The 12,075-nt window shown below is 42.9% G+C and overlaps 1 long non-coding RNA gene across 1 annotated transcript in view; it reads left to right on the top strand.

The window, feature by feature from the left end:
• Nucleotides 1–4,382: 4,382 nt before the first annotated feature.
• The window catches only part of LOC145350604 (uncharacterized), a 33,598-nt gene continuing 25,905 nt past the window's right edge, over nt 4,383–12,075 (top strand). Inside the window, exon 1 of the long non-coding RNA XR_013888232.1 lies at nt 4,383–4,477. This is a non-coding gene — a long non-coding RNA (uncharacterized LOC145350604). The remainder of the gene's footprint in view (nt 4,478–12,075) is intronic.

Here is a 12,075-nt window from a genome sequence, read left to right as displayed (position 1 = left end):
AGAATTGAACAAAATAAAGATTAAAAAAGTTTTGGATATAACAAAGTTTAAAGAATAGGATAAAAGGGGCGTTGATAAAAGTGCAGCTGCCTGGAGTGTGTTTGATATGCAAATTAGCTTAGCAGCAGGAAAACAGATAGTTAAGTGAAGAGCAAGAGGGAGGAAACCAGAGCACTCGGAAGAAAGCCACCCAGATACAAGGAGAATGTGCAGACTCCACACAGAAAGTCACCCGAGTGACTCATTGACTAAAGGAGTTGGAACACCTCGTTGACATTGGTCTTGTACAACTTCAACTTGTACAAGTCTTGGAATACTGTGTGCAATTCCGGTCACCCTATTATAGAAAGGATATTATTAAACTAGAAAGACTGCAGAAAAGATTTACTAGGATGCTAGCGGGACTTGGTGGATTGAGTTATGAGGAGAGACTGGATAGACGGGGACTTTTTTCTCTGGAGCGTAAGAGGCTGAGAGGTGATCTTATAGAGGTCTATAAAATGAATGAGGGGCACAGATCAGCTAGATAGCTAATATCCTTTCCCAAAGGTAGGGGAGTCTAAAACTAGGGAGCATAGGTTTAAGGTGAGAGGGGAGAGATACAAAAGTGTCCAGAGGGGCAATTTTTTCAACAGAAAACAAGCTGCCAGAAGTAGTAGTAGAGGCAGGTACAATTTTGCCTTTTAAAAAGCATTTAGATAGTTACATGGGTATGATGGGTATAGAGGGATATGGGCCAAATGCGGGCAATTGGGACTAGTTTAGGGGTTTTAATAAAAAAAGGGTGGCATGGACAAGTTGGACCGAAAGGCCTGTTTCCCTGCTGTAAACTTCTATGACTCTATGACTATGACTCTGTGAGTGAATTGAATCCAGGTCCTTGGAGCTGTGATGCAGCAACGCTAACCATTGTGCCACTGTGCTGCCCATCCTTTACATCCCAGTCATAGGTGGCCTACCTATTACACTAAGACTGTGTCCCTTCATTCTGTCTACCACAGCCAGGGTGAACATCTTTCCTGCATTCAGCCTGCAGAACACTATAAGAGGTCTTTGTGATTCGCACAGATAACCTCTCAATCCTCTGCAATGTCAAGTATATCAGCCCATTCTCCCCACCATCACTTCATGGGATAATCTTCCAGTCAGCAGAACAAGTCCAGTGAGCCTTGGTTGCAATCCCTTTACATGAGGACTATACTTCCTTCGGTAAGAAAGCGAAAAGGAGAGACCAGGTGAGGTCTCACCAAGGCTTTAGTCAACCCTTTAATCCTACACTTGATCCCTCAAGTGATACCGTGACATCCCACAGTGCCTCAGTGGTTAGCACTGCTTCCTCACAGCACCAGAGATCTGGGTACGATTCCCAGTTTGGGTCACTGTCTGTGTGGAGTTTGTACATTCTCCTGGTGTCTGTGTGGTTTCCTTCAACTGATCCGGTTTCCTCCCATACTCCAAAGATGCGCAGGTTTGATGGATTGCTAAATTTCCCCCTTATTGTCAGGGGGACTTGTTAGGGTAAGTGTATGGGATTGTGGGAATAGGGCCTGGTTGGGATTGTGGTTGGTGCAGACTCGATGGGCCGAATGGCCTCCTGTTTCACTGTCAGATTCTATGATTCTCTGATGACTCTTGCAGTTGAGGCCACTTTGCCAGTTGCCTCCTTAATTGTGAGCTACACTTGCATGTTAGCTTAAAGTTACTTCTGAATGAGAACAGCCAGGGCCATTTGGCTGTCTGTATTTCTCCATTTTCACAACATCGAGTAAAGCCTCTGATTTTCTACAGACCACAGCAGCTTTTCAAACCTACACTCTTTCTGTCGTGTTCCTTATCATCCTCTTAACCTGTTTCACTCCCTTTGAGTGTACTTTGTATCCTCCTCACATCTCCCATCAGGACAATAGCAACATAGAAGCATAGAACCCCTATGGTGTAGAAGGAGGCCATTTGACCCATTGAGCATGCACTGACCAAAATGCCACCCAGGCCCTATCCCCACGTATTTACCCTGATAATTTCCCTAACACTAAGGGGCAATTTAGCATGGCCAATTCACCTAACCAGTACATCTTTGGACTGCAGGAGGAAACCTGAGCACCTGGAGGAAACCCTCGCAGACAATGTGTAAACTTGACACAGACAGTGACCTAGGGCTGGAATTGAACCCAGGTCGCTGGCGCTGTGAGGCAGCAGTGCGTACCACTGAGCCACCATGCAGCCCCTAACAGCCACAGCAGGAGATGCAATGACTTTTCTGCAGATGCTGCACAGATAGTATTCTCATAGAGATCAGAACCTGTTAAGCTGACACTGATGGCTTGCACGATATGTGCCTGATCTGTACATTCATGAATAATAGCTAACGCTTAATCATCCTCATGTGGGAATGGTCAGTGACTACAATCGTGATGGTGTGAGACAAGTGTCTCGATTGTAAGATATAATCAGAATCTAATAGGGGACAATACTTACCTGGTAGGGGTGAAACCATGATCAGGCAGGAGCCGAGGCTAGCCCATTACACTTGGGATGTGCTGATTTTTGCTATCATGCTTTGCCCAGGCTACGATAGAGTAAAGGATCGGAACAGCCAATGCGGTTAAACCGAGCCTTAACTAACACCATTTTTCAAAGTCACCTCGGCCGTTTAGCCAAGATGAAGTGTTCGAGCAAGCCCAGGAGGGGTGCAATGCTTCATCCTGTCAGCCTGGATCTTATTTTATTGAGCCCAAGATGGGATGCAATGTCTTGTCTTGTCAGCTTGGATCTTCTTTGTCCCTCATGTGGAGAACATGATTGGACTTAATTTCAATTGGTTTGTTTGATTAGAAATAAAATACTACCAAAAATTCCTGTGACAGTGAAGCAACTAGCAACAAAATGGGAATGCAGCAAGCTTCCAAACAGCGAATGAAACATATTTGCAAGTTAGAAAATTTTCCACAGTGGCTGAAAACTGTGTCATCTAAGTACTTTTAAAATGTCCTTATCTTTCTTTTTCCACCGATGAACATTTCCATATCATTAACAGGCCCAGGACTGAAGTCTGCTGGCCTGCTAGCATCCGCCCCTCCCCCCCTCATCCCCTCATCCCCGGCCAGGAATGTTTCCCTCAGCAGGATTTACAACAGCTTTCCACTAATGGGGAATGGGCAGCTTGACCCATTGGAGTGAAGAGAGGCCATTAAGGCCTCCCCAAGAGGTTGGGGGTAAGAGGGGATGGCCTCAGGGCAGTGCCAAGGGGGCAGGGCCAGAGGGAGTGTGGCCAATTAGGAGGGGGGCCATTTGGGGTGAACGGTGGGGATGGGGATGGTCCCGCTGCCACTCTGCCAGAGGGTTGCAGATAAAGAGAGGGAAGATGAGATCGGGGCTAGCCATCTGGGTAGGGGTGGGGTTGGAGCTGCTAGGGCTGCTGTGGGGGAGGGGGTCGGGACTGTGAAGTTGGGGGGAGGTTCGGGACTGTCGCAGGTGGATTAGTGGGCTGGCCAGGTGGAGGGTTGGGGAGATCAGGGCAGGCCAAGGGGGCACAAGAGGCTGGTCCAGAGAGGTCCGGGAGGTCAGCAATTGGGGGGGGCGGGGTGGTGGTATTGGAGAGGTAGCGATAGGGGGTAGTGGGGTTGGCCAGCGATCGGGCTGGCCAGTGATTGGGAGGCCAAAATTGTGGAATCACTGCACATGCATCGATCTCGGCACTGACAGATCAGCGCGTGCGCAATGGCTCGCTCAGCGCTACGCTGCCAGCCTCTCCCCAAGATATTCTGACGGAATCTCACTAGGACACTCTAGAGTGCGGGAGATTCATTCTGAAAATCCCACTGAAAAAGACTGCAGGCGTTACACCTATTTTCACACAAATTGGAGACTTAGAATGTTTGGGGGAAGAATCCCGGCCTGTATATTCCACACGGAAGGCGCGACCCCTTCACGCCACTCTTCCGCTGCAGCGAGATCAGAGAATCTGGCGGCCAGTCAATTCTCCATTCACTGCGGGGAGGGGCGGGAAAATCCCACTGGTGCGAATGATGGTAAAATTCCAGGCACAGGGTTTGGGTTTAGACGGAAGACTGTTAGGGGAAGCATCTCTGCTTTAACGTGACATAAGGAATGCTTCCGTGCATGATAAAAGATCCTGCCCACTTCATCTGAAAGGGAACAGCACCAAATCACAGAACATGTCTTTGAATGATTATCACTCGGCGGAATGTGCCCACAGTGCTTGCCCTTTGCGCTGAGTAATCAGACAATCAGCAGCAACTCACTGTTGGCATGGCAATTCCTTAGCAGCCCCGCCCACAGGGCTCCCTGACTGGTCCTTCAACATAAAAACATCAGGTGCGCAACTGAATATCTGCAGATAATTGGCTATTCCGGCTGTCCATCATCATTGTTACACTTGCATCCCGGCAGCGGAGCCAGAATGAAATTGTTTCTTTAAAAAACCTTTACTGTAAGAAAATGAGATCAACTAAAAAGGGTAAGGAAGGCAACCTTTACAAATTGTTGGAAAATGTGAATTAAAGAATAATAAGCTGCATAATAAAATGCACTAACCGTGGGCGTTATTGCAGGAATTTCATGAATCTCAGAATTCGGATCGGCAGGTTGGATACACATCGCCTAAATTGTTATTTTCACAACTAATAAGTTTGCAGACGAGCCACAATTTCCAGATTCTCACAAGTTAAAATCGCGATATGTTTACCGCCTTAGCTTTAGACTTGCTTCATGTCATCTTTACAGAAGTATAACATTGTTTTGATTTACGTTGACTGATATGTCGCATCAAGCAGTTAACTTTATAAAAGTGTATTTTATGTAATGGCATTCTTTTCCATTAATTCGGGGAAATTTCTTAAAGTGAAAGATTCTTTCAGTCCCACTGGAGTGTCTTATGTGATGTGAAGTACATCAAGTATGTTCTGGGGCTCCATGTTCTTGCAGGAAAGCACCCTTCATGTTTACAGCTCAGAGCTATTGTGTCCGTACCAGCTCTCTGCTAAAATAATTTCTCTTTTGCACCCCGAAGTGTTATATCTTTCTCTGCTAACATATTTATCGAATTTTCCCTTAGAATAAGAAATAGCCTCAGTAACTCCCTGGCAAATTATTCCATGCCCCAGCAAATTTCAATGTAAAGAATGTTTTTAACCTCTCCCTATTCGCTTAGCAACAATTTTAAATTGATGACCCCTCCCTCAACACAGTCCCCTCAAACAATATTCTGCAACTGCACCCCCATTCCACAAACTTGTATCTTCATGAAGTCTTTTACGTTCCTCCTCCCTGTTGCTTAAATCGTGTTGTAATTTAAACATATTGAGATTGTGTTCCATGCACAAGGCCAGAATGTATAATGTAAACAGAAAGAAAGTGGACCTTACACTGTCCCTGAAGTACGCCACTTGCAAGCTATCTCCAGACTGAGCAATACTCGTTTACCCCAACTCTTATTTTTTTCTGTCAATCAAACAACATTTTATTTTTCTATGCTGCTACATTTCTTCACTACAGTTGTAGCAATTTTGAAGTAAAGTTTATTTATTAGTCACAAGTAAGGCTTATATTAACACTGCAATGAAGTTACTGTGAAATTCCTCTAGTCGCCACACAGCAGCACCTGTTCAGGCCAATGCATCTAACCAGCGCGTCTTTCGGACTGTGGGAGGAAACCAGAGCATGCAGAGGAAACCCACACAGACATGGGGAGAATGTGCCATCTCTACAGAGACAGTGATCCAAGCTGGGAATCGAACAGTATTAAGAGATATAGGCCAAAGGCAGGTATATGGAGTTAGGCCACATATCAGCCATAACCTCATTAAATGACAGAACAGGCTTTGTGGGCTGAATAGCCTACTTCTGTTTCTAGGAACTCATAGGTCTGTATAATTTAAGTAAGCACCATTTAAACTAATCACCAATTAACCAAATCCACTTACTTAAATCATCTCAGTTCAGAAACATGTCTTTGAAGTTATAGTCGCAAGTTTAACTTCTTAAAATAAAACTCTTGCACATATATTACATGTGAATGCTGGTACAGTGGCATGATATAATGGTAATTCTGTTCTATTAAATAAGGAAACAATGGTGATGAATTTTTAAAGGGATTCTACTGATTGTCTGCCATAATCATGGCGGAAATGCTGCACAAACCCCAGAAAAAAGCCCATTTGGGGTGATTCTTTGAATTTGTGCTAGGACTTTTACCATGGATGGAATATTGTGGGAAGCTCAATGTACCAAGGCCAGCTTCCCACAGATTGAATGGATCAATTTATCTATTCAAGTCCTAAGAATGTTTGACACAAAGAGAAAATACTTCTGTCATTGCCACCTGCTCCTTTCTGCACAGTTTGTTCTTCAATTTCACAGTAAAATCATACAAGAAACTTAACTGGTAGCTGGGATCTCCACAATTTCCCTGCAATTCAAAATGATTTTAATTTAGTTTGTAGAATAGAATCCTCTTGAAGATAGTTAGGTGTTATATTTCTCATAGGATAAAATCCCCTTCAATGTACTTAAGTGTCCAATAAAAATGCACTGTCTTGATTACATTGTGCGTTGTGTCATGAACTATTGCACATTCATATTTCATTTTTGCATGATTACATTCCTTGTTCAGCCCATTCCAGAGAAGCAGTTCCTTTTCCATTCTAGGAATATGTTTCATCTTTATCTCACCAATAACCCCTTCCAAAAGAAATCTGGAAAAATAAAATGGCAGTCAATACATAACAGAAAACAATTTTTTTTAACTCACTGGCACAGTTTACACATTAATTCATGATTTTCTTTTTAAATTTACCTGCCGTGGTAAGTTTAGAGTATTGATTGGCGAATTAGAATAACAATATAGTACTGTGTTTTTAAGGTGAAAATAAAATTTCAGGTAGTGTGGCCTGACTGACATTTACTTTGAAACAGGCAATCTGAATTCCACTAGTACTGTTCAATTGTCTTAATCAGCTAATTGGAGGCTTGACGCACAGACCTCCTATACCTTACGCACTTGCCCACCATATTAAATTTTGCAATGAGTAATAGGCAAGAGTTCTCCACCTTTTAATCTTCCCCAGTTTTATATTTATTTCAACAATAAGTGACAATGGCCAGTTGCAGACTTACATTTTGGGGGGCCCTGCAACCCCCCACCCCCCGCCGCCCCCCCCCGATGTGACATTCCCATCTCCAGTGATATCACAGCCCATCCTCACCCACAGAATGCAAAGGTGCAAGCTCTCAAAATACACAAACTAATCACTGCTTAACTGCTTTAGTGTTTTTTAACTTATTAAAAACATGGCAGCAATTGCTGAATTGAAATCCAAGCCTACCTGTCCTCAGAATGATGTAAAGATGGTCAGTATTGCGGGTCTGTGTGACTTGAGATGAGCAACCATGGGACTGGCTAATGACCAACAAGGTGGAAAAATCAGCCGATGACATGACTGCAGCATAGACCAGTGCAGTTCAGAATGTGCCAGAAGAAGGCCAGTGCAGGAGAAAATATTCCAATCAAGTGGAGTCAAGTGAGTCCAAGCCCAATATTGGTGGTGTGGCTTTGTCTGGCAGGATTCCATTCTTTGTCATAGAAGAGAACATAATAAGAACATAAGAACATAAGAAATAGGAGCAGGAGTAGGCCATCTAGCCCTTCGAGCCTGCCCCGCCATTCAATAAGATCATGGCTGATCTGTCGCTGCTCAGTTCCACTTTCCCGCCCTCTCCCCATAACCCTTAATCCCCTCTCGTATCAAAAACCCATCAACCCGCGTCTTAAAAATATTTAGTGAGGCAGCCTCCACCACTTCAACGGGCAGAGAATTCCAGAGATTCACCACCCTTTGAGTGAAGAAGTTCCTCCTCAACTCCGTTCTAAACCGCCCCCCTTTTATCTTGAGGCTGTGCCCCCTAGTCCTACTGTCTTTTTTGAGCGGGAAGAGTCTCTCCACCTCTATCCTATCCATCCCATTCATCATCTTATACGTCTCAATGAGATCTGAGCGACGAGGAATTGCAGTTAGCACTATCTGCATGTGACCAGCAGCCATGATATCAGATCAGCAATGGTCCCTTTTGAAAACAGAATTTAAACAAGAAAATGTGAAAGACGGACTTTTATTTAAAGATTTTCTTGCTCCACCTCTCGTTGGCATGGCAACTTAGCTTTTCTTCTACAATCTTTCTTTACAAAATCATCAATTATACATAGTTAAAATCTTGTAAAAGCACACTTTCAATCAGCAACATTGCTGAACTTGTCAAATGTTCCTGATTAATCACACTTTGCAAATAATTTTTTTAACAGTTTTCAATACAGAAAACATTCACTGGAAACATTTGTGACTGATATTGTCAAAACTATTTTCAGAATGGTTCCCACATTTGGAAAGGTTGCCTGCGAATCATCATGTGCTGGTGACCCTGAAGCACAGAGCTAATTATTATTGATGAAATGAGTGAATTGTTTCCCTTCATCTGCAAAAAGATTTGTGTCCATGTCCTCTTGATGGAATTTGGTAATTTCTTGCTGCAGTTGCTTTTAGAATTCTCATCCAAACATCTGTCAAAAAGCACGCTAAATAAATCATCAGTTTTCTTCAGAGATTCATTTCTGCTCTGCAATTGCACTATTATTGTGCCACAAATAACATTGACAGTTTCAACAATGATCTTCTCTTTCCCTTCTAAACTGACCTCATTATCTCTAGTTTCATCAGAAGATAACTTCCTGCATCTTGGATGTGTCTCATTATCAGGGGGACCTATATTTTTTGCTAATGTTAGTGCTTCTACTTCCAATGAGGTATAGTCATTTTGAACTTCCATGACAAAACTTTTAATTGAGGTTAACAATTGAACAGCTTTCAATACATTTGTATCCACATTTTGCAGCATTCTGCTGATGGCGTTAATTCTTTGAAGTAAATGAACATAACATAATAAGAACGTAAGAACTAGGAGCAGAAGTAGGCCATCTGGCCCCTTGAACCTGCTCCGCCATTCAATAAGATCATGGTTAATATTTTCATGGGCTCAGCTGCATTTACTTGTCCGCCCACCATAACCCTTAATTCCTTTACTGTTCAAGAATTTATCTATCTTTGCCTTAAAAACATTCAACGAAGTAGCCTCAACTGCTTCACTTGGCAGATTCATAACCCTTTGGTTCCACAAAAAAGTAAAAACAGCAATATCATAGTTTTCAAATGTCTCTGCTAAGCATTTTGCTTCTCCTTTCACTTGCGTTTTTTCAAAATTTGACGTACCTATGACTGGTAAGGTTTCCTTTATATCAAAACTTTCAATTTTAAAGCTGAAACAGTATCTGCATAAGCGAATCACCTGGTATCACAAATTCTTTTGACTGTCAAATGCTTTCCATTTACCTGCTCCAATCATGATTGCTACATATTGCACCAATACGTAGAAACCAAAAAAAATACACATTTTGAAAAAAGTCAAAAAAATGTACAGACCGTTCACAGGATTCAGCTGCAGCATTGTCGATTAAATTCGAAGAGTGACTGGAATATGGGATGTACAATACACAGTAGGTTGCATTGTTCAGAGTTGCTTATAGAGGTGAATATTTGAGCCTATCAGCAGGCTCTGGTGCCCCCAAAGCCACCAGCCAGCATGGGCCTCCCAGATTGGTCAGGTCCCTGTGTCTAGATGCAATGTGTTTTATTGCAAGTCCATCTCTGCCTGTGGCATCACGTGAAGAAACTCTTTCCTTCAATGAATTGTTCTGGACTACATCTACCATTGTAATTCAACTTCACGATTCTGTCAGGCTAAACCCTTGAAGGTCGTTCACCTCATCCGATTATCAGCCAAAACAAGTACTTCCCAAGCATTTAAAGTGGATGGAGAAGTTAAACATGTTGTTGAAGCTAATCAGGATTCAGAGTAATTCAGATGTATTTGCTCGTGAAACAGCTGGGTATTTTCATCAAAAAAAAGCTCGCCCACATTTACATCTTCATTATTACTGGAACATTTTAACCCAGTTCTGTCAACATGTCTCTAAAATAGAATATACAAATTTTAATAAAATCTATTTCAAGCGTTTTCACTGACAAGCGTTGAGTTGAAGATGAGCGCTGGTTACCATGGAATCATCCAACACAAGAGGAGGCTGTTAAGCCCGTTGTGCCTTTGCCAGCCCTTTAAAAGAGCTTCCTAATTGATTCTACTCCCTTACGATTTCCCAATGTCACACAAATGATTCCTTTTCAAGTATATATGCCGATTCGCTTTTGGAAGTATTACTGAGTCTGCTGTCATCACCCTCGATCAGCCATGATCATATTGAACGTGGTGTAGGCTCAAAGGGCCGAGTGGGCTAGCCCTGCTCCTAAGTCCAATGTTCCTTCTGGGGCAGTATCTTCAACATCAGAGCAACATGCTCTGTAAAGAGACAAGCTGATTTCCCTTCTGATTGTTTTGGAATTAACTTAGATCTGTGCCCTCTGGTTCAAATCGTTCTCCAAATAATTAGTTTCAAAATAAGAACGTAGCATCTTATTAGATGATGTCACGATTTTCCAATAAGTTAATAATCAAAACTTTATTTGAATACCCGTTCTGAATTTCCAAAAGAAAACACTGAGGATTGCAGAAAATTCCAGAATAATGACATTTACAGCAGAAGAGCAGACTATCTGTGCCAATGCTACATCTTCAACTCGAGCAATCTACTCTAACCGCATTTTATAGTCTTTCTTTTCAAATATTAATTTAGTTCTGAATTAAGTGATATCATAGTGTCTGCCTTCATAACCACTTGTGGCAAAGCAATTTATGTTCTAATAATCCTCTTCCTTCATTCAAACCTTTGTTAAATCTAGACCTGAGTATTTTCTTATAACAAGCCCTACATCTTCAAACCTCCATCAGCTTGAATTTAGAATCATAGAATCCTACAGTGCAGAAGGAAGCCATTCAGCCCATTGAGTCTGCACCAACCACAATCCCACCCAAGCCCTATCCCCATAACCCCATGCATTTACTCTAGCTAGTCCTCCTGACATTACAGGCCAATTTAGATGGCCAGTTCACCTCACCCACACATCTTTGGACAGTGGGAGGAAACCGGAGCACTCGGAGAAAATCTACACAGACATGGGGAGAATCTGCAAACTCCACACAGATAGTCACCCAAACCGGGAATCAAACTTGGGTCCCTGGTGCTCTGAGGCAGCAGTGCTAACCACTGTGCCACTGTGCTGCCTATCTTATCCAAAATGCTGCTACCCAGGTCCTAGCTGGCACCAAGTCCCACACACCCATCACCCTTAAGCTCCCTATGGTTTGCTCCTGGTCCAGCAATGCCTCAATTTTAAAATACTCATTTTCCTTTAAAATTTCTCCATTGCCACTCCCCCTCTAGCTATCATGCCCTAAGGTGGTACTGGCAACCATAAACCTCTAGGTGTTGATCCACGATTATTTCTGGCAAGGTACTGCAGTAGTTTGCTGTTGCCTTCTGCAGGTTCTGGCTGACCAGCGAACTCTCCCACTCTTATCACCTGCCGTAGGCAAATTGGAAGGATTTGAGGTTGATAATCAATCTGTTTGGCAATGATATGAATGCACTGTCAATGGCCATCAAATTTGAGAGTGGGATTCAAAGGTGGAGCTTCTTGACGAGAAGTAGGGACACTACCACCCACTGTGCCACAAAACACACCTCCACTGCTTCATCTTTTTGCAATTTCTTCCAGCACTTTGAGAACTCTATGCTGTTCCAAGTCTAACCTTTGTGCATTCCTGATTGTAATCACTGCACTATTGACAGCAAAGTTTTTAGTTGTCTATATCCATGGGTGGGATCTTGTGCCAGTGACAGGTGTCTAGCTGCTGCCTGGAGCCAATGGAAATCATGGGGGCAATCCCGCCACTGGTTGGAGTCATTCCTAACAAAGTAAGTAGTCTTGCAACACCAGGTTAAAGTCCAACAGGTTTATTTGTTAGCACAAAGGAAGATGGTTGTGGTTGTTGGAGGTCAATCATCTCATTCCCAGGACATCGCTACAGGTATTGTTCAGAGTGTTAACCTAG

Source organism: Carcharhinus amblyrhynchos, chromosome 12 (assembly GCF_965287045.1).
Source record: "Carcharhinus amblyrhynchos chromosome 12, sCarAmb.v2.hapA, whole genome shotgun sequence".
NCBI classification, from domain to species: Eukaryota; Metazoa; Chordata; class Chondrichthyes; order Carcharhiniformes; family Carcharhinidae; genus Carcharhinus; species Carcharhinus amblyrhynchos.
This window is presented reverse-complemented; position numbering and strand designations above follow the sequence as displayed.